Source organism: Bombina bombina, chromosome 8, assembly GCF_027579735.1.
Source record: "Bombina bombina isolate aBomBom1 chromosome 8, aBomBom1.pri, whole genome shotgun sequence".
Lineage (NCBI taxonomy): Eukaryota > Metazoa > Chordata > Amphibia > Anura > Bombinatoridae > Bombina > Bombina bombina.
The window spans coordinates 333,940,314-333,960,277 of record NC_069506.1 but is presented as its reverse complement, the minus strand read 5'-3'; the positions used below and the strand labels follow the sequence as shown (position 1 = coordinate 333,960,277).

Genomic DNA, 19,964 nt, shown 5'->3' with positions numbered 1-19,964 from the left:
CAGAAAGTGATGAAGATTTCTGCTGAGAGGAATATGATTTTAGCACCAGTAACTAAAATCCATTGCTGTTCCCACGCAGGACTGTTGAATACCAGAGACCATCAGTTGGGGGGAACAGTTTGCAGGCTTAACTGCTTCAGGTATGATCAGTCATTTTTCTAACAAGACCAAGTAATGCTAGAAGACTGTCAGAAATTCCCTCAGGGATAGGTAAGCCATTTTTCTTAGAATCTGTATAAAATGATGGCTTATATTAAGGGCTCTATGCTGGTTGACACTATTGTGGGCTTAATCGATTGCTATTTAGCATGTTTTCAGTATAAATAAGGTGTTTTTTCAGACTTTGAAACACTTATGGGGTTTAATTTTGCACCTGGCACTTATTTGGACGCCTAATCTAGTCTGAAAGGCCCCTCCACTCTGGAATGAAGAGGGAGGAGGCCTCATTTTCGCGCCTCAATTGCGCAGTTGTTTTGACAAGGCAGTTCATGCAGCTTCACGTGGGGAGTCCAGAGACATCAGAAAGGACTTCAGAGAGGCTTATTTCCTACTTAAATAATCCCTAAGGAAGGTAAAAGCCATAGTAGAGGCTGTGGCATTGTACTGTAGTGTTTTTAACAGGTTAATTGCTGTTATTAGCTCCGGTTTGGGCATTAAGGGGTTAATTGGTTTGACAATTTGTGTGCAATCTTTTCAAAGCTTTAAGACACTGTGGTGAAAATTTCATTAGAATCGGATGTTTATTTGTGTAAAATGGTTAAATTCTTAGAGGTCCCAGTACACACTGATGCGTTTCCAATACCTAAGAGGGTGGCGGATATCGTGACTAATGAGTGGGAGAAGCCAGGTGTACCTTTTGTTCCCCCTCCTATATTTAAGAAAATGTTCCCAATTGTTGACGCCAGAAGGGACGCGTGGCAGACGGTCCCTAAGGTAGAGGGGGCAGTTTCAACGCTAGCTAAGCGCACGACTATACCAATAGAAGACAGTTGCGCTTTCAAAGACCCTATGGATAAAAAATTAGAGGGTTTACTTAAGAAAATTTTTGTTCAACAGGGTTTTCTTCTTCAACCAATTTCTTGCATTATTCCTGTAACCACTGCAGCGGCTTTTTGGTTTGAGGAACTAGAAAACTCGCTCCAGAAGGAGACTTCTTATGATGAAGTCATGGACAGAATTCACGCCCTGAAGTTGGCTAATTCTTTCATTACAGATGCCGCTTTGCAGTTAGCTAAATTAGCGGCGAAAAATTCTGGTTTCGCAATTGTGTCGCGCAGAGCGCTTTGGCTAAAATCTTGGTCGGCGGATGTGTCGTCCAAAACAAAATTGCTTAATATTCCTTTCAAGGGTAAGACCCTATTCGGGCCAGAGATGAAAGAAATTATTTCAGATATAACTGGGGGAAAGGGCCATGCCCTTCCACAAGATAGACCTTTCAAAGCTAAAAATAAGTCTAATTTTCGTTCCTTTCGCAATTTCAGGAACGGACCTGCTTCTACCTCTACAGCCACTAGGCAAGAGGGTAACGCATCCCAGCCCAAACTAGCATGGAAACCATTGCAAGGCTGGAACAAGGGTAAACAGGCCAAGAAGCCTGCTGCTGCTACCAAGACCGCATGAAAGGGTAGCCCCCGATCGGGACCGGATCTAGTAGGGGGCAGACTTTCTCTCTTTGCTCAGGCTTGGGCAAGAGATGTTCCGGACCCCTGGGCGTTAGAAATTGTCTCTCAGGGGTATCTTCTGGAATTCAAGGACCTTCCTCCAAGGGGAAGGTTCCACATGTCTTGCTTATCTTTAGACCAGATAAAGAGACAGGCATTATTACGTTGCGTAGAAGACCTTCTAAAAATGGGAGTGATACACCCAGTTCCAACAGCAGAACAAGGACTGGGTTTTTACTCAAACCTGTTTGTAGTTCCCAAAAAGGAAGGAACTTTCAGGCCAATCCTGGACTTAAAAATCCTAAACAAATTCCTCAGAGTTCCATCATTCAAAATGGAAACAATTCGGACAATTTTACCAATGATCCAGGAGGGTCAATATATGACTACCGTTGACTTAAAGGATGCGTACCTGCATATTCCTATCCACAAAGATCACCATCAGTTCCTGAGGTTCACCTTTCTGGACAAGCATTACCAATTCGTGGCCCTTCCCTTCGGATTGGCCACTGCTCCCAGAATTTTCACAAAGGTGCTAGGGTCCCTTCTAGCGGTACTAAGTCCAAGGGGCATTGCAGTAGCACCTTACCTTGACGACATCTTAATACAAGCGTCGTCCTTTCACAAAGCAAAGGCTCATACAGACATTGTTCTAGCCTTTCTAAGGTCTCACGGGTAGAAGGTGAACATAGAAAAGAGTTCTCTGTCCCCGTTCACAAGGCTTCCCTACCTGGGAACAATAATAGACTCGGTAGAAATGAAAATCTTTCTGACGGAGGTCAGGAAGTTAAAACTTTTGAACACTTGTCGAGTTCTTCAATCCATTCCTCAACCCTCCATAGCTCAGTGCATGGAGGTAATAGGACTAATGGTTGCGGCAATGGACGTGGTTCCCTTTGCTCGAATTCATTTAAGACCACTGCAACTGTGCATGCTCAAACAGTGGAATGGGGATTATGCAGATTTGTCTCCCCAGATACAAATGGACCAGAAAACCAGAGACTCACTCCTCTGGTGGTTGTCTCAGGATCACCTGTCTCAGGGAATGAGTTTCCGCAGACAGGAGTGGATCATTGTCACGACCGACGCCAGCCTCTTAGGCTGGGGTGCGGTCTGGGAGTCCCTGAAAGCTCAGGGTCTTTGGTCTCGGGAAGAATCTCTTCTCCCGATAAACATTTTGGAATTGAGAGCGATATTCAATGCGCTCCAGGCATGGCCTCAACTAGCGGAGGCCAAATTCATCAGATTTCAGTCGGACAACATGACGACTGTAGCGTACATCAATCATCAGGGAGGAACAAAGAGTTCCCTGGCGATGAGGGAGGTATCCAAGATCATCAATTGGGCAGAGGTACACTCCTGCCATCTATCAGCAATTCACATCCCAGGAGTGGACAACTGGGAATCGGATTATCTGAGTCGGCAGACTTTCCATCCGGGGGAGTGGGAACTTCACCCGGAGGTTTTTGCCCAGTTAACTCAACTATGGGGCCTTCCAGATCTGGATCTGATGGCGTCACGTCAGAACTCCAAAGTTCCACGTTTCGGGTCCAGGTCCAGGGATCCCAAGGCGACATTGGTAGATGCCTTAGTGGCGCCTTGGTTGTTCAATCTAGCTTATGTCTTTCCACCGTTTCCTCTTCTCCCCCGGCTAGTAGCCAGGATCAAACAGGAGAAGGCTTCGGTAATTCTAATAGCTCCTGCGTGGCCACGCAGGACTTGGTATGCAGACCTGGTGAATATGTCATCGGTTCCACCATGGAAGCTACCTTTGAGGCAGGACCTTCTAATCCAAGGTCCATTCGAACATCCAAACCTAGTTTCTCTGCAACTGACTGCTTGGAGATTGAACGCTTGATTCTAGCTAAGCGTGGGTTTTCGGAATCAGTTATAGATACTCTGATCCAGGCTAGAAAGACTGTCACCAGGAAAATTTACCATAAGATATGGCGGAAATATCTTTGCTGGTGCGAATCCAAGGATTACTCATGGAGTAAGATTAGGATTCCAAGGATACTATCCTTTCTCCAAGAAGGATTGGACAAAGGTCTGTCAGCTAGTTCCTTAAAAGGACAGATATCTGCTCTGTCTGTTCTGTTACACAAGCGTCTGGCAGCTGTGCCAGATGTTCAGGCGTTTGTACAGGCTTTAGTCAGAATCAAGCCTGTCTACAGACCTGTGGCTCCTCCATGGAGTCTAAATTTAGTTCTTTCAGTTCTTCATGGGGTTCCGTTTGAACCTCTACATTCCATAGATATTAATTTTCTATCTTGGAAAGTTTTGTTTTTGGTAGCTATTTCTTCTGCTAGAAGAGTTTCTGAATTGTCTGCTTTTCAGGGTAATTCACCCTATCTGGTGTTTCATACAGATAAGGTTGTTTTACGTACCAAGCCTGGTTTTCTTCCAAAAGTGGTTTCCAATAAGAATATTAACCAGGAAATAGTTGTTCCTTCTCTGTGTCCTAATCCAGTTTCTAACAAGGAACGTCTGTTACACAATCTTGATGTGGTTCGTGCTTTGAAGTTTTATCTAAAAGCAACTAAAGACTTCAGACAAACATCGTCCTTGTTTGTCGTCTATTCTGGCAAGAGGAGAGGTCAAAAGGCGACTGCGACCTCTCTGTCTTTCTGGCTGAAAAGCATCATCCGGTTGGCTTATGAGACTGCTGGAAGGCAGCCTCCTGAACGAATTACAGCTCACTCTACTAGAGCTGTGGCTTCCACATGGGCTTTCAAGAATGAGGTTTCTGTTGAACAGATCTGTAAGGCAGCGACTTGGTCTTCACTGCATACATTTGCCAAATTTTACAAATTCGATACTTTTGCTTCTTCGGAGGCTATTTTTGGGAGAAACGTTTTGCAAGCAGTGGTGCCTTCCGTTTAGGTTACCTGACTTGTTCCCTCCCTTCATCCGTGTCCTAAAGCTTTGGTATTGGTTCCCATAAGTAAGGATGAAGCCGTGGACCGGATACACCAATGTAGGAGAAAACAGAATTTATGTTTACCTGATAAATTTCTTTCTCCTATGGTGTATCCGGTCCACGGCCCACCCTGGCATTTGGTCAGGTTTAAATTTCTTTTTGTAAACTACAGTCACCACTGCACCCTATGGTTCTCCTTTTTCTCCTAACCGTCGGTCGAATGACTGGGGGGGGGCGGAGCCTGAGGGGAGCTATATGGACAGCTCTGCTGTGTGCTCTCTTTGCCACTTCCTGTAGGGATTGAGAATATCCCACAAGTAAGGATAAAGCCGTGGACCGGATACACCGTAGGAGAAAGAAATTTATCCGGTAAACATAAATTCTGTTTTTTAAATGGTTTGCAGAGCAGGGTAAGTTGTGTAGTTAGAGTTGCAGCTTTTCAAATGGTTTGCAGAGCAGGGTAAGTTGTGTAGTTAGAGTTGCAGCTGTAAGAAAGATACATAGTTAAAATTACTGCTGAGTGGTCTGACCAAGCGGTGTGGCTGATGGAGGATTTTGGGCTCCATGTACTAAGCCGTCAATTCATCCGTCATTGTAGACGCGGATAAACTCGCCGTTACTCGCCGCGGGCGAAATGGTGTCCGCTGTCGCTATGTACTAATATTCCCCCAATAAATAGACAAGTCTAGCCCGCTGCGAGCAGTTGCGGATTGTTGATAAATTTGACGCCTCGCTCGCCGCGACTAAGCTGATGTACTTAACTTTCAGTTGAATTGTCTGGCCAATTATTAACACGTGACATGCAAGGTGTCACGAACATCATAGTAGTCACGGGAATAGAATTTTGCTCCTATAAAAGTTCAACTTATCTAAATAACTTTATTATTGTTCAAAATTTTTTGAAGAGTGATAACAGAGCGTTATTTTTGTAATATTTATTTACAATTTGGATATGGCTTCATCTGGATCTGATAATATATAAATATTAATATAAAAATAATTATAAATATTGACAACTATACAATACAAATTTAAAATATAGATTACTCTTTAATTACAGTCGACAAATTGGGCGCAATTTATGTACATGGAAATGAGAGACAAATTAGACGCCAGTTATGCTGTAAGTACAATGCTGATATTACTGCCTTTTATATATGTCTAGACTGGCGTCTAGATTGACTTTCCTATTGTTTTGTACCTTGCCCGCCACCTAAAAGGTGGCGAGGCAAAAATAACGAGGTGGGAGCGGAAATTGTAGCGAGCGGACAAATAGATTTTTTAGTACATTCGTTTTTGGCAAGTTGGTGGTCAAATGTGTCTAATTACAGTGAAAAATGGAGCGGTAGCGAGGTTTGGCGGATAAGTACGCTCGCAATTTTAAAGATGCGAGTTTTAACATAATTGACGGCTTTGTACATATCATTTTGCGAATTTTGACGCAAGATTTGTTGCGGGTAGCTCGCTGACTGCTTAGTACATGGAGCCCTTTGTGTTGTATTGCAGACCATTTTGATCGTAAAAAAAATAATCTAGGCATGAGTATGTTTTATTTGGGTGGGAGTAAAATTAGTAGTCTCTTGTTGTTGGCCGTATATATCTCCATGTGTCGTGTAGTAGGGAGTTGGTGAAAGATTGCCATATCTGTTTTGAGAGTTTTGTGTGGGATATGAGAGGTGGAGGTTGATGAATCCATTAGTGGTTAAAAGTGAAATTAAAGTCACCACCCAAAATTATGATGCCTCTAGCAAAATAAAGTAGTTTCGTTTGTAGTGTCTTGAAAAACGTGGCCTGTGTCTCGGTTGGAGCATAGATATTAATAATTGTGACTAAACTGCCATATAGGATACCTCAGACCGCCAAATACCTGCCATCCTTATCTCCCTATCCACTTTTTGTTCCTGGAAGGGAATACCTCTTTTAAGCAGGATACTCACTCTATTTTGTCTAGAGTTATACGAGCTGTGGTAGTGGGTGGGGTATATGGAACTAAAATATCTGGGTTCTTTGATGGATCTAAAATGGGTTTCTTGATATAATAAAGCAGATAATTGGGGCCTTATTTGCATAATGTTTTTGTGTATCCCTCTTGTCTAAGGTAGGTGATAAAGTAGGTTTCCCCTTTTTTTTTCCTGAGGAAATTGTCTCACAGCTCTTCTTTGATTTTTCCATGGTGGTTCTGACTGGACGTGGGGTAGAGATTGTTGAGGTGGGAAGCTCAGGTGTATCTAGGCCTAGTAATTCAAAGAAGGTATGGATTTCTGACGTGTCCGAGCAGATGAGTCATCTTTTTTCGTGGATCACAGCTTGATGAAAAGGGAAACCTCATCTATAAGAATTTTTCTTATTTGTTAGTATCATTGTCAATGGAGAAAGCTCTTTTCTTCTTTGAAGGGTACGTTTTGACAAGTCAGCATAGAAGTTGTTAAACTTTATTATAATGTCTCTTGGAGGTGTGCTATCTGGAAGTTTAGGTCTATGTGCCCTGTGAGCTGTCTGTGAGCTGTGTCCCAAAGTATGTTGCCTGCTGTTTGTGAGCCTAGCAGGTGTATGAATAGGGCTGGTAAATATACTTTTGTTAAAACCGTTTCGGGCACTCCTCTGATTCTAAGATTTTTCCTTTGGCTTCTATTTTCTATATCCTCTAGTTTATCTTGTAAAGAGGAGATTCTACATCAGATTGTTGTTCTATAAGACTTTGCATAGAGGATATTTCTTCAGAGACTAATTCTCCTTGGTCTTCTAATGCTTCCACTGTGAAGCCCAAAGTGTGTTCATCCTGCTTTAATTCTTCTAATTCTTCTCTCAAACAGCTTTTGATGGTGTCTGCAATATCTTTAGTTGATTCAAGAGAGGATAATATGTGTGTTGGAATCTGTGTCAGCTCAGGGCAGCAAGACTCAGGGCAGTCTCTCACAGTGTTACAATCATTAACTTCATCTGTTGCAGGGCTGGTTGGGCCTTGCGAATGTGGTTCTGCAGTAATAAAATATGAGCTCACAGTGTTCTCTTTAGATAATGGTGGTTTTGTGGTTTTAACTGGTTTAACAATTTTTTTAGGCCATTGTGGTATAATATATAGATACCTTGATTAGATGATCTTATTATACTGTAGTGGTAATTTGCTGTATACTTAGTCACTAGGGGAGTATTGATATACGTTGTGGTCTTACTCACATTTTTGTACAGCTTGCTTATAATGTTGTTGTTCTTTTTGCATACGATATACACAGAGGTTGGTATATTATTTAGGGTGATAGAGTTCCGCTCGACAGATAAGAGAGTATTGCCGTTGTAACGATGGCGCAACCCTGTTATTTTCCTTTTCCAGGCCTTGTCAGTATCCGGCTGTAGGTAATCTGCTATTAGTGGAGGTATTCAGCCGATTTCAGTGTTCTGGAGCGAGATTAGGGCCGTGATTTTTGGTCGCCTAATTGAATAGCCGTTGCTGCTGATGGGCGTCAGTGCGTTGTCTTAGCCGGTAAAGACCTCGCCCAAAATGGATCACTGCTCCAGGCTACTGCCGGCAGTGGAGCGCAGTGATGGGTCCAACAACACTCTCTCTGGGTTCCTCTCGATATGGCAGCTAATCCCAACTACAATTGAGGCATTTTATATTGGCCAGAATGGTTGTATTATCCGGGATAGATGTTCCCCTTACCGGAGCTCTGGACTTAAGCTGCCATCTTGGCTGCACCCAACTCCCTCTACGTGAGTATTTTTAAAAGGTTTTATACTGGATTTTTAGATCATTATTTGTGCATATTCTTATTAAAGGGACAGTCAACACCAGAATTTTTGTTGTTTAAAAAGAAAGATAATCCCTTTATTGCCCATTCCCCAGTTTTGCATTATCAACACTGTTGTAGAAATACTATTTTTACCTCTGCGATTACCTTGTATCTAAGCTTCTGCAGACTGCCTCCTTATCTCAGATCTTTTGACAGACTTGCATTCTAGCCAATCACTGCTGACTCCAGGGTAACTTCAAGTGCATAAGCTCAATGTTATCTATATGAAACTGTTTTGGTGATAAAAGTAAATTGGAAAGTTGTTTAAAATTACATTCCCTATTTAAATCATGAAAGTTTTTTTTGGACTTGACTGTCCCTTTAATAGTAGTGTTGATTATATGCAGTTATATGAACATTGGTGTATACTGTCCCTTTAATCAGATGTGTTATGCTGCTAACTGGTCTTCTTTATACACTTTCACTAAGTTTTACTATTTTGATGTAGCTTCTGGCAAAAAAGTTCTATAGGCTATACTGTCTGGTAAATAAGTGCCTGTCTTACTTTTATCTGACCCATTTACTCATGGAATCCACAGCTTGCAGATCCCAGGAGTAATGGTTTGTGGGCTCTCCCCACGTTATGAAAGAAAACGTAATTTATGCTTTCCTCATTAAATTCACTTATTTCATTGTGTTGAGGTCTACAAGACCCACACATATTTTTGCTTTCAATTGGAGTTGATTCTATTTTGCACCTGATTTTCCCTGCTTTATCCTTTTTTACTTTTTCAGTTTTTTTCTTTTCTTGGCTAAATGTTAGATTGAGATACCATGGGGCATATGTATCAAGCTCCGAATGGCTCGCCAGATACAACAGTTATGAAGCAGCGGTCACAATGACCGCTGCTCCATAACCTGTCCGCCTGCTCTGAGCAGGCGGACAGACATCGCCGGAAATCAAACCGATCGAGTACAATCGGGTTGATTGACACCCCCCTGCTGGCGGCCTATTGGCCGCAAGTCTGCAGGGGGCGGCGTTGCACCAGCAGCTCTTGTGAGCTGCTGGTGCAATGCTGAATCGCCGTATTCAGCGAGGTCCGGCAGACCTGATCCGCACTGTCGGATCAGGTCCGCCAGACTTTCATAAATAGGGGCCAATATCTTTTTATCCTCCTAGTGGCCAGAATTTGAATCCCAGAAGCAATGGCTCAAAGACTCTCACCACCATGAAAGAAATTACAGCAAACAACCAAAATAGAGATTACTGAGATAAAGAGTTTTAAAAAAGTACAATTTATTATCTTTTACAATCAAGAAAGTCAATATAAAAGGGATATAATAAAGCAGATAATTGAGGCAAACAAAACTAACCTACAGTACCTAATCTTTACTCTATTTTTTCATACAGACTAACAGCAGTTCCACACCCTAGGCCTTGCATTTATCTTAAAGTGCCATAAAACAACTGTTGTTTAAATGAATATATAATTTTGATATACATCTGAAAAAGTGTACGTGCAAAGCATGTATAACTGTATAGGAATTGCCAGTGGCTGCTATTGAAAACTTTATAACAGAGCCTGTGCTAAAGGATCTTTGCCTTTAGAGTAGGCCCTGGGATCCGCCGCCCTAAGCCTCCTTTTAGCGTGCCCTGGGGCTCTGTGAAGTAGGGTCTCCAGTGGGCTAAAGGTATTTATTTTTATTTTTTTAACCCCTATGGTAATTTAAAGGAAACAAATGAATACTGACAAATGTTGTTAGTATTTATTTGTTTTATTTAAATTTTATGGTGAATTTGTTTGGATATTCTTTTCATGAAAACTAAACACATATTTGCATTTTGTTAACAAATTTGCATTTGTAACATAACAAATGCACATGTCTAATAAACAGGTTAGAGTAAAATTTCTGATTCAACTCTGAAGCTGGTCCTAAAACTATAATTCAAATGGATTCTAGAGCCTAAATACAAGCCAGGAAGCCTTTGACCTTAATAGGCTCTTTGGGAACGTGGAGACAGGAGGAGTCTTCCTCTCTGTGGTTTTGTATAAAAGCCTAGCCGATATACTTGAGAAATTATATTTAATAACCAAAGATCTTAAGCAGGTCTTTTCCTCCAGAAAATGATTCAAACTGCCCACCACCAGACTATTTTCTGGAACAGGAGCTGCACCTTTATGCAAACTCAAAGGTGGGTGTAGATTTCTTGGTCTTCTTGCTTTTAGACCAGGAAAGGATTAACTTCCTAGAATGTTTGGGAGAACACGATCGCTGGATACGAAGGAGGAAGAAGCTCTCCAATTTCTGGATTGCTGGAGGGGTAAAAGATTTATTTATAGACTGTCTGCTGATCAAGGCTTTAGCCTGAAAGCTTATATTGCCAAAACAGCTATAGCAGCACTCTTCACATTTATGCATATGTATATCAACTGCTGCATCACAAAAAAAGCTGTGTATGGTCCTAGGAGGTTTATTTGATCTGGATCTCATCCAGCTCAGAAGATTCCTACAAAAGTTTTAAAACGTAAAACTGCTAATTTGAAAGGATTTTTTGTGAAAACCTTCCAACATTCTGTTCAAGGGATTTAAGAAGGAGGAACAGTCCTCCAAAGGAATGGTAGTTTGTTCAGAAAGAGTGGAAATTGCCCCTTTTTACTTTAGAAACTGTTTCCCAAATCTCCATCCTTTTATGGAGGAGGGAAAACCTTGTTGTTGCAGACAAAACAAAAGGAACATCTAGTTAGCCTTTCCTTTGTAATTATATCAGAAACTGACACAGTTACAGGATAAGGTAGAGGAGGCTGTGATGGAGCGGCCTTAAATAAGATATCAATTCTTTTAACTGGCTGTTTGAAACAGGAATATTACCCCCCTCCAAAGCGATCAACCTCCCACAATATAGCATGAATATATTCAAGCTTGAAAATCCTCAGCAATTGCATCAGGGAAAGGGTCCTGGGTTTCTGATAATCCTCCCTCAGAAGAGGAAAATCGAGACACCAAGTACCCCATGTGTCAAAGGGGAATTGTAGAGAGTTGCATATAAGCAAAATCCCAGAAGAGCTAAAAAGTCTGAGGGAGATCCCCCATCTGCTACAAGCATTTATGTGCATTTGGTAGTTGGAGGCATAACCGTTTTCAAATCAGAAATAGCGGAGTGAATATGTTACATAAAATTTGGATAAAATTCAGTGGAAACTCCTGGGGTATGAGTTTTGGGCAATGCAGGTCCCAGGAGATTCTGGGAATAAGGCAACGCTAGAACTACCCTGACTAGAATAAGTCCTGGCTCTCGCACTAGAAGTGCATAGCTGAGCAGGGAGAGACACACCACATTATCCTTACAGAGTAAATAGGGGTTTGAAGGGGTTAAATGTTTAGTTGATCACCGCTCCGAAGGGTCAGCTTAAGGTCCAGACACCTGAACCTCACCTATTTGCTCCTTAATTATGTGATGTATACAGTAAGGAAAGCTGCTGGTATATCAGAATGATGAAACACATAATAAACAGTAAAAAGGGCAAATAATTTACTCCTGAGAGTAAGTATATCTGTGTTCCCTAATAGGGTATACATTGAGGTAAACTGTAGTAACTTCTGCAGTCCCTATAAATAATTGTTTTAAAACAATAAAGAATTTAAGTTTACCCTGGAGCATAAAGGGCTAAATGATAAACGTAGGTGAGTCAGAGGGATTTACCACCTCCTGGAATGCTTCTTCAAACATGTTAAGATGACTACTATGACTCTGGATAATGAAGAAGAAATGAAATGAAGCCCACCAAAGTGTTAACCCCTAGCACACCTGTGCTGACAGGGCTAATAATGAAATCTGGTATAAAAAAAAAATGCAAAATGTGTAAAATAGTCCAAGGGGATAAATGAAGGCTGCGCTAAGAGCTCTGCTTGAATCGGAAAGATCTAAACCCGATAGCACTAAATTGTGACTGTAACTTCCAAAACTGCAGAAGTGCCTAAAAGTTGCCCAAACTGTTATAAAAGTTATGTGGTGTGTGTGTGTATGTTTATGTGAATATCAGGTGTGCTATGTAGTGCATATGTATTACCAGTCATCTCCTGCGTCTGCTGTTCTCAACTCCAGAAGAACATATCCAGTAGACAAGCCCATCTGAGGCAATGCATGCACGGATCTGCTAGTGTATGGCCAGGATAAATCCTCATTTTGCCTGGGGGCACAATGCCGGCATGCAAGGAACAGCACTCTGTAGACCAAGGGGGTGGTGGCTAAATCCACATTTCACCTGGGAGGCCTGTGACATCTTCACACTGGAAGAAAAGTTTCACTGCCTAGACTGTATACCCCTCTGTCCTGTTTGTTGTATCTAAAGAGGAAAAAAGGTCTCAAGTAGATTAGAGAATTCCTTTCTATATCTTGCAGATCAGTATTTCATAATTCACCTCATTCCATAAGGAGGCAAACATTTGTTTGGGAGATGGATTAAACCACTGATATGTAGTGGTGGTTTTGCCTCCTCCTAGTGGACTGGAGTGTAACACCACATGATTGTTGTGAATTCTCACTATTTTATTAAATAAAAATATGTTAAGAGCATAACTTAAAGGGACACTAAACCCAATTTTTTTTTCTTTCATGATTCAGATAGAGCATGCAATTATAAGCAACTTTCTCAGGGGTCGACAAATTTGTTTAAAATTCAGGAGCCAATAAGAATATTTGGGAGCCAGGCACATTTTTAGGAGCCAGCCAGTGGTATCTGTATATAGATATATGAAGAATAACCCAAAAATGTAGGAGCCAGGGGTAAAATTCTAGTAGCCAATGGCTCCTAGGCTCCTGGGATTGTCGAGCCAATCTGATTTACTCCTATTATCAATTGTTATTCATTCTCTTGGTATCTTTATTTTAAAAGCAAGAATGTAAAGCTTAGGAGCCGGACCATTTTTGGTTCAGAACTCTGGATAGTGCTTGTTGATTGGTGGCTACATTTAGTCCACATTTAGTTCTCTTTGCTTTTCATGACCAAGAGCATACAACTTTTCAAATCTTTCCAATTTTCTTATTTTATCAGTTTGTTCTTTTAGTATCCTTTGTTAAAGAGAACACAAATGTCATGAGCACTATATGGCAGCAGGGTTTGTAACAATGTAATGCATATAGTCCTAACCCCGCCTATGTATTTTTTCAACAAAGGATATCAAGAGAACAAAGTAAAATTAATTATAGAAGTAAAGATTTTTTTGTTTTGTTTTTAAACTTCAAGTGAATGTAAACTTACGCTGTAACGATTCCTCCTCTGCGTCTCTGTACTTTCATTTAGTTGAAACGCTATGTTTTTCCTATTTTTTATTACAAATACTATTTTGTTAATATTTATAATGCTATATTTATTCAGTTTTCGTCCAGACTCCTCCCAGTCGCCACTTCCTTGTTCAGCACTGTGTGACGCATAGAGCGCTCCAACCCGCTCTATACGTATCTCTCATGCACGTTCCCGTTGAGCTGAAGACCTGCGCATGCGCTGTTATCCGCTTTCTGTACACTGCAACATAGTATTCAGTGAATAAATACATGAATTGAATAGTATACTGTTAGAGAGCGTAGCAGCATAGTTCCGATTGTAGTACTTTGCAAAGGAAATAATCGCATTGTAAGATAATTATTAGTGTGCAAATTAGGTTTTTAACTAAACTTCTAATTATTTAATCAATTTATTCATATGTATTTCATTTGTTTTTTGTCTATAAACTGCTATAAATTCAGCCAGCTCTAAATAATAGAAGTATTATTAGTTTGTTACATTTTCTCTTTATTCGATCTCTAATATATTTCTTTACTATTTTTCAATTGAGTTCAAAACTTTGAAATGTTTTCTATGACATCTCTACAATTGTTTACAATTATAAAAATAAATATGTTATATACACGCTAAGACTGCAACTTACTTGTATCCGATCGGTGTCTAGTGGGCCTATCTGTCAAGCTCCGTACGGAGCTTGATGCCCCGTGTTTCTGGCGAGCCTTCAGGCTAAAGACCGCTGCTCCATAACCTGTCTGCCTGCTCTGAGGAGGCGGACAGACATTGTATTTGATCGAGTTGATTGACACCCCCCTGCTGGTGGCCAATTGGCCGCAAATCTGCAGGGGGTGGCGTTGCACCAGCAGCTCTCAAGAGCTGCTGGTGAAATGCTGAATACGGAGAGCATATTGCTCTCCGCATTCAGCGAGGTCTGTCGGACATGATCCGCACTTTCGGATCAGGTCCGAGAGACTTTGGTTAAATAGGCCCCTAGGACTCTATTGACAAGCTGAGCACTACAGGGCATGCGCAGAAAAAACGTGTGATGTACCCAGAAAGGGGTTGAACACCCCGGGGGGGAGGAACAATGATTGGGACAAGAAATTTACAGCAAGTGTCAATCAAAATTTCAGTATGGCGGGCGGAGGTTTGGCGCAATCGACAAAAGCATTAAAAAGGTAAAATTTGGTATTAGTGAAACATAACTAAAATGATGAATTAAACTACCCCTTATTTTGATTACTGATTGCTAGGACGTAGTCGAATGACTGCAAGTTTACATTCTTTAAAGGGATATTATGGTCAAAATGTAAATGTACATGGATTAATTACATCTTTGAATAGAAACATATTAGCAATATACATGTATTAGCAAAAATGCTCTAGTAAAGTTGTCACTGTTTTAGTGTTGCATTGTTCTCTGCACGTGAAGCAGAGATAGATATTGTCAGTGCAACAGAATATTAAATATTACAGCTGCTCAGAGCACCAGTGGGGCTTTATCATGTCAGCAATTAACAAATTGACACATTACCAGATAGTACAAGCACCTTAGGCTCTCTGAGCAAGTGTTGTGTATATAATGCTGGTGCACGGTGCATACGTAAATACACTTTTGAAACAGCTATAGCTTTTATTAGAATCATTTTTGCTTATACATTTATATTACAATTATGCTTCTATTCTAAACTGAAATTCACCCGTGTGGCTTCCGATTTTGGGGGGAATGTCCCTTAAAATATTACACTATATGGAACAGAGATAGAGGAAGTTACATTTCTGTGGACATTTTGCACAACTTAAAACTGTATTGTAGATTGTAAGTTCACACATGAATAGGGCCCTAAATTCCTCATGTGTTGTCTGGTCTCTTACGAGTATTGTATCATTGTTTTTACTTATATGTTGGCGCTTTAAAAATAAAGTATTAAAATAATACTATTGTAATATATTAAATTGCATATAATAGTAAGTTGTTTTGTTTCATATTTTTGTGAACCATGAACAAATGCTAGATAGAATGCAGCATTCAAGGAAAAGATTAGTCTGAGAATAACATGTAGATGTATGTTTTAAAGTTTCATTGGTTTAAATATTGACAAAATAAGTGTAAAGGTTTTAGGGTCTATAAAAACAATGGGAGCAGCCATGTTGTAACTTAGGTTACTTTCTCTGTTGCTGCCAATTGGAGACAGTTATAAATAGGTCACTAGAGTGTGCAGCCAATGGCTGTGTGGAATATAACAGTGTTCTGCACTTTTAACAGAAACTGAAAAGCTCATAATTTCAGAATGAAATTACAGGAAAAGGGGACAAAATAAATAATAAAATTGTATATTGTAGAGGTTTTTTCTTGTTGTGTGTATATATATATATATATATATATATATATGATTTATCATTTTATATTACTGTCTCAACATGTTTAATGTCCCTTTAATTATCCCCTGGCTTGACTATTTTCTTTCAATATATTATTTCTATGATAACCACTAAATATTTGCTTCTTTTTTGTCACAGGACGAGAGAGATGAATTGTCACAAGACATTGTTAAGGTGAAAAAGTGTAAGTATAAAGCATGCTTTAGTGTTTTATTAAGATTAAAATATTTGTTTTATTTTTGTTCATTGTGATAAAAGTATAGATCGCTAAGTTTTGTTTTGTTTTTTTTACAAAAGATTGCTTATCTTGACAAGAGTTTTGAGTGATTATCAAGGGATTATGTTTTCATCTGTCTGTTTTCAGTATTTCCATCCTAGCTTTATCCCCCTGTAAAGAGTTATTAAACAGTATTACATTTTAATATAAAATGTTTAATTAGGTGTATTCAAACAAAACTTTGCAATATACTTTATTTTGTCTTTTCTTTGAATTTTAAAGTGATGGTAAATCCATATACAGGTACAAAACCCTTTATCTAAACCAGTGATTTTTAACCTTTTTTTTGCCGTGGCACACTTTTTTACATTAAAAAATCCTGTGGCACACCACCATCCCAAAATTTAAAAAAAAAATCACACGTTGTAGCCTAATACAGCATATATATATTTACACATACACACAAACACACACATACCGTTTGTATTGTGCTGTTATGCCATGCCTCCTACAAACTACCCCTGAACTGGGAGTAAAAAACAAGCAAAGTTTAAAAAATATGTCACACTGTTGTCAGTCTGCAGTGGCACACCTGAGGATCTCTTGCGGCACACTGGTTGAAAAACACTGATCTAAACTGCTTGGGACTGGAAAAGGTTTTATATTTTTTACTTACTGGTTGAGAAAAAAGGTCCTTTTTTTAACTTTTTTTTTTTTTTTTAAATATATAAATGAAAGTCTGGATTTATACGTGTAGTTTATATAACTACTATATTAAATTTTAACTTGCTGGCTTTATATTTAAAAAAAAAAATATATATATATACACTGCTCCAAAAAATAAAGGGAACACTAAAATAACACATCCTAGATCTGAATGAATAAAATATTCTAATTAAATACTTTGTTGTTTACATAGTTGAATGTGCTGACAACAAAATCACACAAAAATTTAAAAATGGAAATCAAATGTTTCAACCCATGTAGTTCTGGATTTGGAGTCACACTCAAAATTAAAGTGGAAAAACACACTACAGGATGATCCAACTTTGATGTAATGTCCTTAAAACAAGTCAAAATGAGGCTCAGTAGTGTGTGTGGCCTCCACGTGCCTGTATGACCTCCCTACAACGCCTGTGCATGCTCCTGATGAGGTGGTGGATGGTCTCTTGAGGGATCTCCTCCCAGACCTGGACTAAAGCATCTGCCAACTCCTGGACAGTCTGTGGTGCAACGGGACGTTGGTGGATGGAGTGAGACATGATGTCCCAGATGTGCTCAATTGGATTCAGGTCTGGGGAACGGGCGGGCCAGTCAATAGCATCAATGCCTTTATCTTGCAGGAACTGCTGACACACTCCAGACACATGAGGTCTAGCATTCTCTTGCATTAGAAGGAACCCAGGGCCAATCGCACCAGCATATGGTCTCACAAGGGGTCTGAGGATCTCATCTCGGTACCTAATGGCAGTTAGGCTACCTCTGGCGAGCACATGAAGGGGCCCCCCAAAGAAATGCCAACCCACACCATTACTGACCCACTGCCAAACCGGTCATGCTGGAGAATGTTGCAGGCAGCAGAACATTCTCCATGGCATCTCCAGACTCTGTCACGTCTGTCACATGTGCTCAGTGTGAACCTGCTTTCATCTGTGAAGAGCACAGGGCGCCAGTTGCGAATTTGCCGATCTTGGTGTTCTCTGGCAAATGCCAAACGTCCTGCACGGTGTTGGGCTTTAAGCACAACCCCCACCTGTGGACGTCGGGCCCTCATACCACCCTCATGGAGTCTTTTTCTGACCGTTTGAGCAGACACATGCACATTTGTGGCCTGCTGGAGGTCATTTTGCAGGGCTCTGGCAGTGCTCCTCCTGTCCCTCCTTGCACAAAGGCGGAGGTAGCGGTCCTGCTGCTGGGTTGTTGCCCTCCTACGGCCTCCTCCACATCTCCTGATGTACTGGCCTGTCTCCTGGTAGCGCCTCCATGCTCTGGACACTACGCTGACAGACACAGCAATCCTTCTTGCCACAGCTCGCACTGATGTGCCATCCTGGATGAGCTGCACTACCTGAGCCACTTGTGTAGGTTATAGACTCTGTCTCATGCTACCACTAGAGTGCAAGCACCACCAGCATTCAAAAGTGACCAAAACATCAGCCAGAAAGCATAGGAACTGAGAAGTGGTCTGTGGTCACCACCTGCAGAACCACTCCTTTATTGGGGGTGTCTTGCTAATTGCCTATAATTTCCACCTTTTGTCTATCCCATTTGCACAACAGCATGTGAAATTGATTGTCAATCATTGTTGCTTCCTAAGTGGACAGTTTGATTGCACCGAAGTGTGATTGACTTGGAGTTACATTGTGTTGTTTAAATGTTCCCTTTATTTTTTTGAGCAGTGTATGTATATATATATATATATATATATATTTTCCCCATCTATCATATTACGGTTATGATCTTTTCCCTTCCATTTCTCTAGTGTGACGTACAGAGCTGTCCTACTGGCGGCAATACTTATAGCTTACAGTTATCCTTGTAAACAACTGAATCAGCACATACGTTCTGATTCACTGTACACAAGTACATAATTGTAAATTCCCTTTGGCTGATACAGAGCGTGTATATGCGATTACATGAATGCGCGCACAGAGGCCTGTCCAGCAGTGTACTGCATTTGGGCGATATTGTGCATGTGTCACTTGATTAATTAAACATCCCTTTAAGCAGCCTGGCTCCCAAGCCCAAGACACTTTTCCTCTCCCCTGTCCTTTCCCCCCAGGTGGTCCTCTCTGTGTCTCACGTGAGGCAGCACAACAAAGGACAGAGAGATAATGAGCTGCAGTAAGGGGACTGGGCAATTCTGTTACTAATCAGCTGACATTGTGACTTTCACGTGAGCTGCATGCATGGGTGGGCAAGTATGCCCCCAGCTCAAACCCCCCTCATCTCTGACCAGCTAGCTATATCCTCCCTCCACTGCTAGGGCTACTAGCGCTGTAAAGAGCAAAGCCCTTACTCTGTAACTTTTAGCATTCTGTTTATTAACTTTTTATCCCTTTCATTCACACACTCACTTTCTCACACTCCCATATACTGACACAGACATAACAGATCTGCACTCAAATTCACTACAATGTTCAGAGTTAAATTACAGGAAAAGCAGGTCATATAAATAATATAATATAAAAGCGCATAGCAAATATTTTCAATTATCCATAGTTAAACAATTGGAGGATGATTGGGGAATGGGATTTGTCACTTTGAGAAACTTTTTAAGCAGTATGTCCGTGGATTGTTCTAACCTTTCAAATTTGCCTAACAAAATTTAAAATGAATGTAAACTTTAATTAATTAAAGGCCAGTATCAAATAATAATCAGCGGCACTTTAATTCATTAAAGTTTACAAAGATGCTTATTTTTTTAAAATACCTTTGCTTTATAGAAAGCAGACCGGCGATCCTCGCCCGCAGCTCCTGCTTTCTTTAGCAGAATGATGATGAATCCGGCTTCCTCCATTCGTTGTGTGCCCCCTTTGGCGTCCAGCTCGTGGGGCAACGCAACATTTGGAGGAAGCCGGATTCAGTATATGCTAAAGAAAGCAGGAGCCACGGGCGGAGGATCGGCGTTATGTTTACCATAAAGCAAAGGTAAGTATTTTAAAAATAAGCATCTTTTTGTAAACTTTAATGAATTAAAGTGCCCCTGTTTTTTTAAGATTATATGATACCGGCCTTTAATTAATTAAAGTTTACATTTAAAAAATGTAT

The 19,964-nt window shown here is 40.5% G+C and overlaps 1 protein-coding gene across 7 annotated transcripts in view; it reads left to right on the top strand.

Annotated features, from left to right (window-relative positions):
* The window catches only part of ST3GAL4 (ST3 beta-galactoside alpha-2,3-sialyltransferase 4), a 722,373-nt gene that overhangs the window by 402,144 nt on the left and 300,265 nt on the right, over window positions 1–19,964 (top strand). For all 7 annotated transcript variants that reach the window (XM_053691566.1, XM_053691565.1, XM_053691562.1 and 4 more), the window contains one exon: window positions 16,115–16,160. The gene's annotated coding sequence lies outside the window, so the exon portion shown is untranslated. The remainder of the gene's footprint in view (window positions 1–16,114; window positions 16,161–19,964) is intronic.